The sequence below is a fragment of the Cavia porcellus genome, unplaced genomic scaffold, assembly GCF_034190915.1.
Source record: "Cavia porcellus strain 051 isolate PalLab524CR breed Dunkin Hartley unplaced genomic scaffold, mCavPor4.1 scaffold_21, whole genome shotgun sequence".
In the NCBI taxonomy this organism is placed as follows: domain Eukaryota; kingdom Metazoa; phylum Chordata; class Mammalia; order Rodentia; family Caviidae; genus Cavia; species Cavia porcellus.
In genome coordinates, this window is record NW_026947504.1 from 11,671,727 (window position 1) to 11,687,700 (window position 15,974).

At 37.7% G+C, this 15,974-nt stretch overlaps 1 protein-coding gene and 1 non-coding gene across 2 annotated transcripts in view; one reads left to right on the top strand and one right to left on the bottom strand.

Annotated features, from left to right (window-relative positions):
- The window catches only part of Kctd16 (potassium channel tetramerization domain containing 16), a 256,072-nt gene that overhangs the window by 182,745 nt on the left and 57,353 nt on the right, over positions 1-15,974 (top strand). The window lies entirely within an intron of this gene.
- LOC111753742 (small nucleolar RNA SNORA2/SNORA34 family) lies at positions 8,600-8,736 on the bottom strand. The gene has a single exon (XR_002788537.1). It is a non-coding gene; the product is annotated as a small nucleolar RNA SNORA2/SNORA34 family (small nucleolar RNA).

The following is a 15,974-nucleotide window of genomic DNA, read 5'->3' on the forward strand; positions in this document are numbered from 1 at the left end:
GTGAGGTGATGGACATGTAAATTAGCCTATTTGATTTTTTAGAAAGTATGTATTTATTGAAACATTATACCACTTAAGTGGATATGTACTTATTATTTATCAATTAAATTTAAAGCATAATTTTAAAAAACAAGTAACTTCAGCATAGAACATCTTATTTTAAGTCTCTAGCATTTCATAAGAAAAACTCATTGTTGTCCCGAGATTAAATTTAAGTATCACATGTGCAGAAACATGGTCTGTAAGGTGAATTACTGAAGGCAGCTGATATGTATCCGAGGAGAAGCTCTGACTCTAAGCATGCCTGACTCTTGTGTTCACTTATTCAGTATTTGTGGAGCATGTATACCCCAGGACTGTGTTGGGTTCTGGGAGCAGAAATGAGACAATGGATATGGTTTCATCCGGAAACTCACCTACACAATTGTTCAGTCACTCAGAACTATCCATGTGAACAAAGGAAGAGCGACATATTATCCCTTACTCAGTTTTTTTTTTTTTTTAATTAGTTCAAGCTGATGCATAAGCCAGTATCCTATGGCATGTGCCACAGCCAAGGCTGTTACTCCTCCTCTGCCAATGGCAGACAGTTGGCATTGTTAACTGGTCATTGGCTTCAGAAGAGGTTTTCTGGACTTACTGATGGCATCACAATGGCATCTGCAGCAGGCAGATGTTTACCTGCCCTCTCTCTCATCATCTTCCTTTAGATGTCCAGGTAAACAATGCTTATTTATTTTGTACGAAGAGAAATGGCAACTGTGACGCTTTTGAAAAGTTTTTTTTTTTTTAGAGAAACTAACTTTCTGCTCTGACTCTAGTGAAGTCATCTCGCTGACTATAAGTGGATGAGAGAAAAACATGGCTCAATATTAAGGAGAAATATAACTTTGAGTGAGACTGATCTAGGTTCTAGTCTTAAGGGAGTAAAAGTAAGGTGCCGAGAGGAATAATTCCTTCTTAAGGATCAAAGGAAATGTGTATTGCTTACTTCTTGCAGCTTTTGGGACTCTTAGAATTTTTGGGGGACTCTCATGAGTTCATCATTCCAGTATTTTCCTTCCTGGTCAAATGACTATCTTTGCTGTGGCCTCTGATCCTGACGCCACCTTCTCACAAAAGTCCTTGGGATTATATTGGGCACACCTGGGCAATCTAGGCTAATCTCTCCACCTCCAGACCGTTAACTTAATCACACTTGAGTGTTCTCTTTACCATGTGTTATGGGTTAAATTGTGTCTGCAGAAGAGATAGATAGAGATCTTATCCCCTGGTAAATATGACCTTAATTGAAGATAGAGTATAGATGTGATCAGTTAAAGTTGTAATAAATGGCAGTATCTAATACTAGTCAAAGTAAGTTTGGCCACAGACCCAAAAATAGCATAACATAATGTGCAGACACATAGGACAATGGAGCTAGAGATTGCAATGATGTGTCTACTATCAAGAAAGAATTGTCAGTAAGCATCAGAAACTATTAGAGAGACCTGGAACAGATTTTTATTCTGAGGTTCAAAGGAGAAATTAATTTGGAAACATCTTAATTATGGTTTCTGGCCTCCAGTACTGTCAAAGAATAAATTTCTATTGTCTAAAGCTACTATTTTGTGGTAATTTTTCATGATGGCTCTAGGAAATATACTATGTAATATTGCATGTTTACAGATTCTTGAAATTAGGAACTGAACATCTCTAGGGCAACGTTATTCAGTTTATCTACCACATACAGGCAATGCTCTATCTTCCTTTCATGACTCTTCCCCCAAAGGAGGACTCTCTGATAAATAGTATCAAAGCAAAAGCCACAGGTCTGGAAGTGAGAATGGTGAGCAATCCTAGCACATCACCCTTGTTCTAAAGTGATGTAATGAATTTAGGATCTACTTGCTCCACCATGTGTGTGTTTGAGGAGCAGGAAATCGTGTGAATTACAGGGGGCGAAGCCTGGGAACCACTGCAGCCTTTCCATGGAGGACATGTCCTGAAAGGGCAGAGAAGGCAGAGAATAAAATGTCATCTTTAATGTATAGCAGTTTCATGCATTAGTTAAAAATATGGCATGAGTTTATCTCTGGCACTACATATCCATTTAATAAAAACATTTCTTTTTGGAAAAAGGTAGTAAGAGCTTGGCAATGCGTTTGGAAACTTCCTATAAAGTAACCCCTTCACCTATTGAGAGAAAACAAAAGGCCACCATTCCCTGGGGATTGATATAGAAACACAGAGCATATATGTAACAATCTACTCCTCTCCTATTAGTATTAAACATTTAATGGGGAGCTGGAAATGGGGTTCAGTGTGAGAGCACTTTGCTAGCATGCTCATGGCCTTGAGTTCCATCTCCAGCATTACATACACACACACACACACACACTCTCTCTCTTTCTCTCTCTTAATAAATTCCAATTAATACTGATATTATTATCATGTTATAATCTATAGTATGCCTTTCTCTATTCTCTGGATGCTTGACTAACCAGGGATCTTCTGAATTCAATGAGTGTTTTTCCTGTACTAATTTGTGGAAGACATGTAAGATCTGTTTAGTTAATATTTTGATCATGGAGAATATACCTCAAGCAGAATTTGTGTGTGAGGCCTGCTTTCTAATCAGAGTCACAGAGACATAAAGATTATGATACATATGAGCGAGCAGATGTCAACATGCTTTGGAAAGTGAAAATCGGAAATGTATAATTACAGAGAAAGATTTAGTAGGCAAAATTAATGGGCCTTATTCTTTGTTGAGAAGTAATAACGGGGAATTGGGCATCATAGCACTGGGAACATTCTATTACAAACACAGACATGGCAGATTTCTTGGTGGTCCTTATGTTGATAGGGACCTTTATGATAGAGGCACATATAGGGATGCTCTCCTGATCCCTGATCCCCATCTCCACAGCTGGACACAACTGGACTACTTTTTACCTTAGCATATGCAGAGCTGGCCTGAGTATATGGTACTGTAACAAGCTTTGGGCTCCATTTTATGTTACAAAGTAGTAAGCCGGATCTTTGCTATGTCTTATGTAGAGTTCATAAATGAATAGCAGTAGTAAAAATTGTACTTAATTGATATTATGAAGTGGTTTAGAGTAACAGATTTTCTCTTTAGTACTTTAAATATACTATTTTCTTTGAAGGGAGACTGAAGTCAGGTAATTAGCCCAAGATAATGATAAAAAATATCGAAACCTGGATTCCAACCTAATATTTCTAACTCCAAAGGGTAAGCTTTGCATTATCTTACTATTGTTGCCTCTGAAAGTTAATAGTCTATGTTAAGTAAAGCACAGTTAGTGCTGATATCCTTTGTAAAAATGCAGTACGAGGATTATAGTAAAATCAAGAGAACACTGAAGCAAGGTTTCCTACAGACTATGTTTTGCTGAAAATTGGGGTGAATTCAGACCAATGAGGTTACCATGAGCTGAAAAGACTCTTGTAGGACCCTGTGATTTTTAGAAAATTACTTCCTGGGATGCCTTAATCCTTCCGTCACAGCGTGTATCTCATTCCTCTGTTTTTTCTTAGTAGAGATGGAGACCTGCCAGTTACTGTTTCTGTAAAATGAACCTTCATTGTACTTGATGACTTTTTTTAGACCCCTGTCTTCGTTTTGTTTTTCTATAACACCTGAGAAGTTTCATCCTGCTAAGACGTGGGGTAAGATTATCTGTTTTCCACAGCTCACCAGGTAGCTCTGAACTTGGAGCTCTAGGACCAAGAAATCTAGTAAGCATCACATCTGTGAGTAGCTGCTTCCCTAAAGGTGCTATTTTGGCTGAGCTTTTGTTGGGAAATAGGTCTGTTTTTTTATGCAATTGATTTGGATGGAAGAGGGGGCCTGTGGGGATCTCCAATAGAATGACTGCAAAGACCCAAGAGGATAGAATTCTCTGGGCAGGCTGTCAGTATTATCTCTCCCAAATGGCTATTTGAAAGCCCCTGGTGATACTAACCACTACTGAAAATTGTAGTTAGCTTTGAATTTCCAATGCAGTAGATAAAAACAAAGTTGAAGCTAACTTGTTTTGTTTTGTGTACCAGGAATCAAACTCACAACCTCGTACTTGGCAGGCAGGCATTTGTGCTGCTAAAGTAATTTCTTTTTTGACCCCTCTAACTTTTTATAGGTCAGATTTTCTAAAACATAGCAAAAATTATGACTCACTATTAAATTCTGGTGAAACACAGAGCTTGCAAACAAAAGCAAACTATTTGTATTAGCAAATGATGTAACTCTCCAAGCCTTTATGCCTAACCACAATGGAAATAGCTGGGCTAACTAGGAAGCACCTTGAGAATTGTTAAAGCTATTTCAGTTTAATGAAAGGAAACTCACACTGAGCACTCACTGTTTTCATTTGAACAAGACTCTTCTCATTCTAAGCAGTGGCAAAGAGATGGCAATTGATGGTTTCCATCCTGAGACACAGCTAATTAGTTCATTATTTTGGCTCATATTTACTATCGTCGAAGGATATCAGTTCACTACAACATGCCATGAGGGGGACCCTTAAAGGTCAGACCGTTACTAGGGAAAGAAATTAAAATTCAGCTTTGTGGTAGGGAATCTTTTGAATGATTAAGTCTGTACTTGAAACTTCCATTTATAAATGATAGCTTTTCTTTCTCCTGTTGTCAGCTTTCTCCCCTTCCCCCATTATCTTATGGTCCAGATGCACTAGTTATGGTTCATCTCATTTCATAATAACATATACATCACATTGGTGCACATAATCAAGTGGGCGCCTGCTGCACAAAGCCTGGCCAACAGCAGTCACTCAGCACCAACCAATGAAGGAGGAAGCATGATTTGATGGAAAATGGAAAGCTAAAGTCATTAGATAAGGGCAGAGAATTCAGAAGGGGTGATTTTTGATCAAGTTAGCAAAGTACCATTTGAGGCAAGCTTTTGGCACTTTCCTTTACCTGCCACAATCCTCTTTTTAAAAAGTATATATCAAGGAAATTTATTGATCTTTCTCAAACTTGTTATTTCCCAAGATTTTCAGGCTGAAATTACATTATTCTTGGTTCACTTCAATATAGAGCAAAAAGAAAGGATTTTTAGCTGATAAGTAGAAGTTGGTTCCCTTGGCCCTGGACTTCGGTGAGTATAAAGGAAGAAAGATTTTGTCCCAGCTGGTAGAAAGGTCCTGAGCATACAGTGCAAAGTGAACTTCACACCTTTGATAGAAGAAGGGAAGGGAGGCAGGTGGAGTAGTGTGCTTAGAGTTATCAGTGTCTCAGAACTTTTCATCCTGTTTCTCTTCATATTCTTTTACTTTTTCTGTATTCTACCAACAAAATTTTAGGTTGAAAATGACATAGAGTTTATGTAGAAACATATAATATAAGCTCATTAAAGTGCTACAAAGTACAAAATGCAGAGGTTTGAGCAACTCTCTTCAAGGCACATTGTTAAGATCCCTGTACTCTCTCTCCCCATCCCTTCTGTACACCACACGGCTGGAATAAAGCACAGAGCCTGAAGCAGAAGGTCTGGTGTCTGAATGATCTTTATATTTAGTCCCCGAGTCTACACTCCTCTGGCAGAGAATTCTCTCACCATAACAGCATTTTGAATACTATAATGTTGAAATCTGCAAATCCTAACCATGCAAGCATGGCTAAAGTACTCACGTTGCAGGCAGATTGCTTTTGAAATTTTCCTAAGTGTAACTTTTATTTAAAAACCTTCCTTTTATTTCTGGACAATGCATTACAAATGAATTTTTGTTTATTGGGTGCAACACCTGGTTCACATATCAGTTCAATAATGCTGATTTTGTGAACCGTAGACACTATAGATTGGTGAAAAACCTTTGGAAGTGGAAGGGTACTGGTTACATCACTTCTCCCTGTTCCGCGGCACCTAGACTGTGTCCATGCTCCTTAACCCCGTCTGCTGGGCTCTGCATGTGGCCCTTCCTGTGGCTTCAGTGTCATCTTTTACAGCTATCTTGTTCGTTTCTTCTCCCACCTCACCTTTTCCCTAGAAGTCTGACTCTTTTCTATCTTGTGGTCTTTATTGCCCCCTAGAACTTCCCATGGCTCACTTTCCTGATCTTCAGATTAAACACCACCTCCTCAGAAAGGCCTTCTCTCATCGCTTTTTGTAGCTCTTTCTTGTGCCACTTTTTCTTATTCATTTTGTATTTTTTGTGCCTGCCTTCCCTCAGAATATATGCTTCATGAGAACTGAGTCCTTCTCCTTATTTTAGTTACTTTTCTTGCTGCTGAGACAAAATAAACGATACCCAAAGTTAAAGGAGGAAAGGTTTATTTAGCTCACAGCTTGTTTAAATTTTAGTACATGATTGGCTGGCTCCAAGGCAGGATGCTATTGCAGAGAAGAAGTAATTCATGGCAGGAAAAAAGAAGCAAGCAGGAAACAAGTGAAGTTGCAGGTCCCTTTTTGTCCCTTCTGTTCCATCTAGGCTACCCACATTCTTAGAGTGGGTAGCGCCCACACATAGGGTGGGCTATCTTGTTACCCAAAACTCAGAGCTATCCCAAACCAACCAGTGAAATAATCACACATCCTTGATCCCAGCATTAAACACTGGATCCAGCCACCTCTGAAAGTCCCCATTTATGAGGCTTTGAGGGGACATCTAGACACAAAACATAACACTCCTCGTCTTTATTCTTATATTGCCATCATTTTGCATATTCAAGAGCTTACTCTATATTAATGAATGATTGAATAAACTGATTCAAAATGTTTATGTTCTAATCCATTTCTCCTATTATTTCGTTTTTAATTCTCAAAACTCTGTAGACTTTAGCATTGGTTTTTATAAAACAGAAAAAAAAATCTGAATCAGATTACTTAGGGTAGTTTAGTATCTGGCTTTGAATTTTTATATTGGGTGGACACCATCAAATCTGACTTGTTCTATTTTCATAAGAGACTTGAACCAAAAGTATATTGTAAAGTCTAATTGTAATACTTAGGTAAATAAACAGCTTCCAGTGACTGAATATTTGGCATAATTCTTGGAAAGATTTTGTTATTTATCATTCATTTAACAAATCATCTTTGAGAACCAGGATAGTATTAGTCTTTTTGGATACCCATGAACAAGAAAGAGCATCTCTGTCCTCAGGTTCTTAACTGCTCAAGGACAAGACAAAAGTTACAATAGGTAGTTTTAACAGAGTAATAAGTAAACTGATGGAGAAATGTGTGACTGTGCACTAGCAAAACATCTACTGCAAATGTGAGACATCAGGTAGACTCTCTTGTTACTCTGGTGGTTCCCAGTAAGACCAGGGCACATTGTTATTTATGTGAAAGTAAAGAGGAGGATTGAGGAACTCCAGGAAGAGGAAAGAAGATATTCTGATGGTGTGAGTGAGAGGAAGTATGACGTGTATCTGTAAGTTTTGATTTAGAGTGGCTGGATCCTGGGCTAAAGGAGAAGATGACAGAAGAGCAGCTGGGCCTTGTTGGACGCAATGCACTGGCAAAGCAAAGCGGTGGCCTTGAGAGGTTTGGCTCTTTGATTCCTGAAGAAGGAGGCCTTGAATTCCCAGAACAAGATCTAGAACAAGGACAATTGTTGGGTTTCTGCAGCTGTAAAATTATTTATCCTTCATAACATTATCTGTGTCACGGGTTTCTTTCAAAGATGCAGTGAATATTAATACTGCCTTGCTATTTAATTTGAATTTCATAATATTCTAGACATAACCACGTATCTAACTGGGATAATTCCAGTGGGACATTTGTAGAGAAGTCCAGTTTTTCCCCTTAAGGGACATAGAAAATAATGCTAGATAATACAGTGGATTTTCAAACTTTTCCACTTCACAATAAACCCTTATGTGTGTTCTGAAGTTGAACTTCTGGTATTCATGTGTCTTGTTCATTAGTTCTGTGACATTTCACTTTTATCCCACTTGATTTGATGTGTCAAGTTCCTTGGGTTCTCAGCCCATGTTTTCATGGAACTACAGATCAAGCAGCAGGCAATATAATGTGGAGAAAATGACATTTCAAAGATTTTCTTTTTGTTTAATTTTTTTTATATTAAAGATAATAAAACAAAGCAATAAAATGAAACAAAATAATGGGGTGCTGGATTTCAAAAACAAGACAGTAGGAAACCAATCGTAGTTACTATAAGGCACAGTTATCCTCTAAATAGATAATCAGACCACCAGACACAGCTATGCAAGGCAATCAAACAGCACATTAAACGGTGTAAGCACTAAGCTGTGTCTTTTCTTTAGTTGCTATCTTTTCAGAAATTTCAGGTGTGCGACTTAAAATTTCTTTTGTGTCTATGTCTTGTGGACTTGTTCTGGGTGGGCTGCAGGTCTGAGATTGCACCCTGCTCCTCTACCTTGATATTTTCCTGTGTGCCTGTGAATCTGCAGGTTGTTAATTCCCAAACGTTTCCTGCACTTGAGCCCACACTGTGGTGCCGGGATTGGCCTGGGTTCCTGAGATCCAAGGTTCCTGGGGCAGGGGAGAGGTACAGGACAGCTGCTCATCATATTCCCCCAATGGAGGCCGCACCCTGGGCGCATGGCTTCCTCTCTTGTGGGCCTACGGTGGGCTCAACAGGGAGCAAGTTTTTTCTTTCTAATAAATTGAACATTAGATTTCTAAAATTCCAAAATTGTCAACAGATCATAGAAAGATACCACTTTAGATTCCTGCTTGAAATCAAAAGCTTCAGAAAACTGCTGGTCTTGATTCAGGTTCATGAGATTTTATTTTTCTTAAAGCCTTGACTATATCTACAAACAGGGAAAAGAAGTTATCTTTTGCTAATTTTTAATATTCTAACAAGATAAAGCAGTTCTTAAAATATCTAAATACATTTGTTGTGGGCTCAATATTCATGAGCTATGTTCATCCCAAATTCATTTGTTGAATTCCTAATACAACCTCAGCCTGTTACTGGGTTAGGAGATAGTGCTTTCAGAGTAATAATTAAGTTACGTGAGATTATTTAGGTGGTTCCTAATCCAGTGTGACAAGTGTCCTTATAATAAAAGGAGGTTGGGACACAGACCTACAGAGGAAGTATCAGAAGACAACAGAGAAAACAGCCATAAACAAGCGGGCCCTCCAAATATACGTACCTGCTGACACCTTGATTTTAGACTTTAGCCTCTAAATAGATAGAAAAACAAATTTCTGTTGTTTAAGTCATCTGCACTGTGATACTTTACTACTGTGACCCTAGAGAATTAATACAATATAATATAAATTGCTTTAATGTGTAAACTGAGGATTGCATGTAAGTCATTCATTTATAAACTAAGGTAGTATGTATTTTGTTGATTTAGGAGAAAATGTTTATATGTATTTTTCAGGAATGTATTATCAAAATTGGCTATCAAGAATGCTAAAAATTTTCCCTTACAAGTATGCAAGACCTTCTTGAAGGGGCAATTAAGTCAGGAAATATGAAAATGATTAGTTATTATGAAGTGGAGTGCTTATTATAAAAATACTAATTAACCAGGTATATTGGTGCATACCTACAATTCCAGCACTCTAAGTGGCTTGAAGCAAAAGATTATAAAGTTTGGCCCAATCTGGGCAATTTGGCAATTTAGAGACACACTGTCTCAAAGTAAGAAATGGCTAGAAATGGGTCTCAGGCTTTGGGTTCACTCCTCAGTAACATGGATTAAATAAACAAACAGTCACTGTCACATCTCCAGGGCATGATTAATTGAACTTAAATTATACTACATGTTTTGGAATGAATATACAGTTCATAATGTAAAATATTTGTAAATATTTCTTCTGAATTGATAATTGCCAGAGGTTTTACTGGTAGGTGCTGTAGAAGGAACCTTGATTTACAAGCATGAGCATCCGGGTTCTGGTTGAGATTTCCTCACCTGTGGAGTGTTGGGCACTGAATTTGTGCTCCTCAGATCTCAGTCTCCATCTGTTAGCTGTGGGAGTGCACTAGCCTACAGGACCTTGCAGATACATTCTATTATTAAAATTCACTGTGTCCCAAACATAGTGAAAAAATTTCATGCCTATAAGATTTTTGGTGGAATTTAAAGAAACCTATGGAAGTACATGTTTTGAAAGTCAAAGTCAATATTTAGAAAGAAAATAGCTTTCCTTCCAAACTTTCAAGGTTTCAGCGCAGGCATTATAAAATACAATTTCTGCATTTTCCCTCTACTTATTTTATCCATATTTTCTTCTCCATGGTATCCATGTTGTACATTATTGTAAAATAGAGCTAGCTTCTGATTGATAATATGAAAAATGCCACATAGTCTTACAGCCCAAATAGATTGTCATGGCAACTGATGACATTTCTATCCTGCCCAGTATATTAGAGTACACAGTCTGTGTGTCTCTGCAAACTATTTCATGTTATTTTTGTTGTGAAAAAGTGAGACTAATAATTTTGTGGAAGTAGGAAGTCATCCAACTTGCATCCTCATGTTATAGATTTACTTTAGGCAAGGACAGTGTCTTTCTAACCAACCCTATGTTTTGGATTAAAGGAGGCCCTTAATAAATGATTTTGAATAAAAAATGAATAAATATCAGAACATAGCTTGCTTATGTATGATCCTAGCATAAAACACTTAATTAATTTGCTTTGCCAAAATTTTATTGTGCATAGCATAGTATGTGTCTGTCATTTTTGCTAGACAATATCTACTTACACCTCAGTATCCTTCTGAGGCCTTCCCTCCAACTCTTTGTTAGTGGTTGCATTTAAAGTCACTCTTTCCTGAGCTACAGGAGTAAACATATAAGACTGACCAATGGGAGCTTCATATTCATGTGACCATAGTAATTGGTTCAAGGATAAACATAAATCAGTTATACTGAGACACACTATTGGTAGTGCAAAATCCTATTTAACTGATTTTAAATGAATATTCATTGACCTGTGGGAAAACAGATCACCATCACTGGAACCTGAGGTCATTGTGAAACAGAATAGAGTGAAAAAATGGGAAGCGACTAAGCCTCAGTACCTTGAGTCCCTCCTAAATCTAAAACTTCCTTTGGACTCACCAACTTTGTAAGCCACTTAACTCTTACTGTTTAAGACAATAAAACATTTCCATAGAAAATGTACTGATCAGGGCTAGGGATTTAGTTCAGCGGCATAAGTACCTGCCTTGCAAGCAAGCAGTCGTGAGTTCGATCCCCAGTATTGATAAAAAAAGGAAAAAAAAAAAAAAAAAAAAAAAAAAAAAAAAAAAAGAAAAGAAAAGAAAAGAAAATGCACTGACCACAAGCTTTGAGTCATGGAGAAAAGAATCCTGGTCCATGGACCAACTCTTGGCTATTTGACTTTAGACAAGTTCCTCTTTGAAATCTGATGCCAGTTATCATAGATCTTCCTATTTCCTATGGTTATTAAGTGGACCAAACTGGAAAATATATGTTTGACGTGTTTTGTAAAACATAAAACCATCCTTCTGCTTTTACCTATTAAATTTTTGACAGTGGGCACTGAACGTAATGGCAAAGAGTGTATTAATTGGCTGTTGCCAACTCTATGATACGTGGATACATATTTTAGTTATTTTTGTTTAGGATCTGAAGGAAATCATACTATGCCAAACTGAGTGAAAAGATGCTGAGTGAAAGGAATTTGAAAACACTTTTAGAAAGTTCTTATTTTATACATATTGTCAAAATGTTGAATGAGTGAGAAAAAATGTCAATAAATATTACTCATTCACTAATTAGGTGTTCTGTGCTCTGTTACACATATTTCATCCTTTTATTCTTCACAACAACGACATGCGGAGGTATGATTATTTCTGTTGTGCAGATAAAGAAACTAAAATTTGAAGACAATGGAATAAATTCCACAATGTCATACAAGGGATGGGCAATAGAGGTAGAACATAAACCAGTCCATCTACCTCCAAAAATCGTTCACTCTTTTTGTTTTTGACACAGGGTCTCACTATGTAGCCCAGGCTGGCCTTGAGCTCATAGGGATCTTCCTGCCTCAGCCTCCTAACTGCTGGGTTACAGGCCTGTACCATCAGGCCTGGTTTAACTTTTTTCTTAACCCAAATGTTTAGAAAGAAATGCTGGTACAGGTGAACCTTCCTCATTATTATGCTGAGTTGTTCTGCTAAGCGATGTGGTATGGTTAAATTGGAAAAAGAAAGGCAAAAAGCAGTAGCCCAACAGTCATTCTGGGTTCTGTTTAAATCTAGAAAAGTTACATCATCATTCCGAGACTCTACTAGGACTGCCTGCAGTTTTCAACTTATTCAAGTTTTAAAAATTTAAATATAAAATAGATAAAATACATGTCCAGTAACTACCATATTGATCAAGGAAGTTCCAGCCTTTTGCAATTATAACCCCTGAACTAGACAAGAAATATAAATGGAGTTTATATATATCGTCATATATTTCCTTGAGAAATTAAAAATGAAAGACAGAATAAACCAAAAATGACTAGAAGAAGATAATAAAGATCAGAAAACACAATCCCTTATCAAAATGCCAACATCATTTTTCATAAAGATTAACATTTGGATTCTTACATTTCTGTAGAAATACAAAAGACTCAATAGTCTAAAGAACTTTGACAAAGGAACAAAAATAGAGCTCCATCTCTCCCCAATCCCACAATTTATCACAAAATTACACCAATCATGACAAAATGGTGTTTATTTCAACATAGACAAACCACCGAAGTACTAATATGAAATCCCAAAATAGATACCCACATAATAGACAATTGATTTCTGGCAAAAATGAAAAAAAAAAAAACTATTAAATGGAGAAAAGATTGTACCTTCAAAAAATATACTGGGATAACTGGCTACCCACATGTAGAAACCCCAAAGCTTATAGCATATCAAAATTTTCTTAAGCCATCCAAAAGTCAACTCAAAATGGCTCACAGGTTAGTTAAAGTAAAGGCAAGTGTGGCCTGAAGGACATGGCTTTAGTTTAAGAGACTAATGCAACATACACAGGTGCATGTATGTGGGACAAACCTTTGTGTGATGAATAGAGAGACTAAAGAGAGAGTACCCTGTTAGAGCAATCTTAATATACTATAGAGAGTGACATTCTTGGAGACCCTATCAAAGGAGAGAGATTACAGCAAAAATGCTATGTTGTATTTACAGATAACCCTCAAATAACCTCACTCTCAGCACTGGTTTGGATTGCTCTCGGAATGTGAATTTCACGCTTGATGTAAGTCATCTCAAAACTCATGGAAGGAATTTGGGCAGAGGAAAAAAGATTAGTGTAATCTTCTGGCCTCTTCTATTCTAGCATCTCAAGCATCTCTCTGCTCCTTCTCTATCCACGTTAAGGGTTTTAAGCTCCACTTTCTTATTTTCGTTCTGGGATCTTTTCCCCAGCTGTGGTGTGGCAGGCCACAATGGGGGAAGCATAGCAATGTCTTGGCTGCTTGTTTTTAATTGGAAAATCTTCAGAATACATGGAAGAAATTTTTAGCCTTAACTTTGAATGGGTTAATGTGGCTATTTCCTGATGAAGGTTCTCAAAATTATACCAAAGGTTATTAAAAAAAAAGAAGAAGAAAAAATTCAAAATGAAATCAAGTGAGTTTGTCGAGGCCCAATTCACACTGCAAAGAAGTGATTTATGATTGTCATGAAGTGGATGTTGCTTTGGGTCCAAACTTGTTTTAGAGTTGGGCCAGGTATTTACAGTGTGTACCTATTGGCCGGGGGAGCCAGTCTGGCATCTATTTGCATTGGTTGACATTTAGCAGGATTGCTACATGCTGGAGACAGGGGTATGAAGAATTGTTTTCTGTGTGCCTGTGGCCTAAAACAAAACTGAATGACATGCCATCAGTATTCCACCTTGCTCAGTGAACGCAGAGTAAATGCCAGTGGAGTCAAGAGTGTGAGCTGGAGCTGAAGACATTTATTTTTCAGAGGGTTAGGGGAGAGAGTTTGGTAGAGGCAGGGAGAGGGACTCTTTCCATTGATGCACGGGCATTTACATTTGGCCACTTTAGAACTGCAGTTTGGGTGCATGCATTTAGCGTACTCGGGATGGCCACGCCATGGACAGTGTACAAGTGATGATGAAGAGGAGGGGTGTCAGTAGGCTTACTCCTTAGCGACAGTGGAAAACCCAGGAAGAAACTGGGAGGTATTCTGATGAGGAAAACCTGAAGGAGTCCAAAAAGAGTAGGCAGAGCTTGAGTTATATTATCTTATTTTACTGGTACAGAGAGGCCTCGGATGTAGGGTCTGGAATGTCACCTTAGCCATGAAGGGTGATGAGAAAATATTTGTCTACGTGTGTGGTAGAATTTTCATCAAAAACCTGAAGTCGATGCCCTGGTAGAATTTCAATCAATGTCCCTCATATGCTTCATTCTCTCACTTTTAAGTGTATTTCTGCATTTTGAATGAAAAAGCAGAAAATGTGAAATGGAACAAATTGTGTGGCTAAACTCAGGGCTGCTTAGTATGTAAAAAACTGAGAGTGTGATTAATTTTGCTGAGCCGATAATCATCAACTCTGTGGTCTTGTATTTGTGAAAGAGAAGCCAGGACCAGGCTTCCTGAGCTGTTGATTTCCATCTAAATGTTTCTGTGTGGTTGTGCATTGATTTGGAAATTGAAGTGATGCGCCATGTACTCCTCTTCCCACTTACTTAAGCAGCTTGAAGGCTAGAACATTCACATTTTTAAAATTTCAAACAGATCCACAGTGGAAGTATTTATGCTCCCCTATTTCTGTGAAAAATACAACATGCTGTACTGAAAAATTTCAGCAAGTGCTATTTATTCCTATTGCTTGGTACAGATCCATTGCTACTCTGTCCCTAAATAATACAGCTGTATGTGTTTGATTTGGATGTCTAGCTGAAGAAATGTCTGGTATTATTATCAACATCAAAAATCAAATTCTCCTACCCTCTCTGTATACTGAATGGGTGTTAAAGGAATGCATATAAAGGAAAATAAAGAAATAGCTTCACATTCAACCACAGATGATTTATTGAATGGACTATAGTATTCCATAAAAGGATATGTTGCCATTTAAATGAAAAATATTTAGAAAGAATATTCAATGATATGGAGGAAAATACTCATAGTAGAGTGCTAAGTAAAAATAGGGGATTGGAAATATAAGCTTCTGTGCAAGATGTTTGAAGGTCAAAGTAACTTTATCTCATAGTTCCAGCATCTAATGAGCACCTACAATGTAAAGACTGAAAAAACAGACTTGTTTTCTTAAACTAGTTGAATGACAGAGACAGATAAGGAAACCAATAATGAATCATTTGCCTAAGATTATGACATTTGAGTCACCTGAAGGACAAGATGGAGCCAGCTATGACAGATGAAATCCAATAGCATTCTCAGCAGAGAAAGCAGCAGGTACAGTTTCCCTGAGGTGGAAATGAACACAGTATGTTTGACGAACAGGAAGAAGGTAGTGTTGCAGGAGTGAGGTGATCAAAAAGGCAGTGACAGAAGAAAAGATCAAAAGGAATATAGGAGTGTGGTCATTTGCGATCCTGTAGGCTATAGTAGAGTTAGGATTCTAGTAACAGCCAGATTTTAAGTGGAACTCTGGCTACTGTGTGTAGAATGGACTGTAGAGAAGAGAGGCAGAGGCAATCAGGCCTGTTAGAAAATGTGACAGTGATGGAGAAGACAGTGTGTCTTTGGTCTAGGTTGGTTGTCTCTACGGGACAGTTTTTCTTTTTATGTCAGTGCCTTCCACAGATATTTTGTTGTTGTTGTCATCATAATAAAGAAGGAGTTTCTGATGTCACTTAATAGGTAGAAACTAGTGGTAATATTAAGCATCTAACAATGCACAGGATGGCCTCTTACAGCAAAACATGGTTCTTTTGCTTCTCTTAAAATTGATAGAAGATGATAGCTTGATTGGCAGCCTTCCCTGGAGCTTTATATCCCAGGCACAGCTATCTCAGTCTGCAATGCTACACGGTCTGACCCAA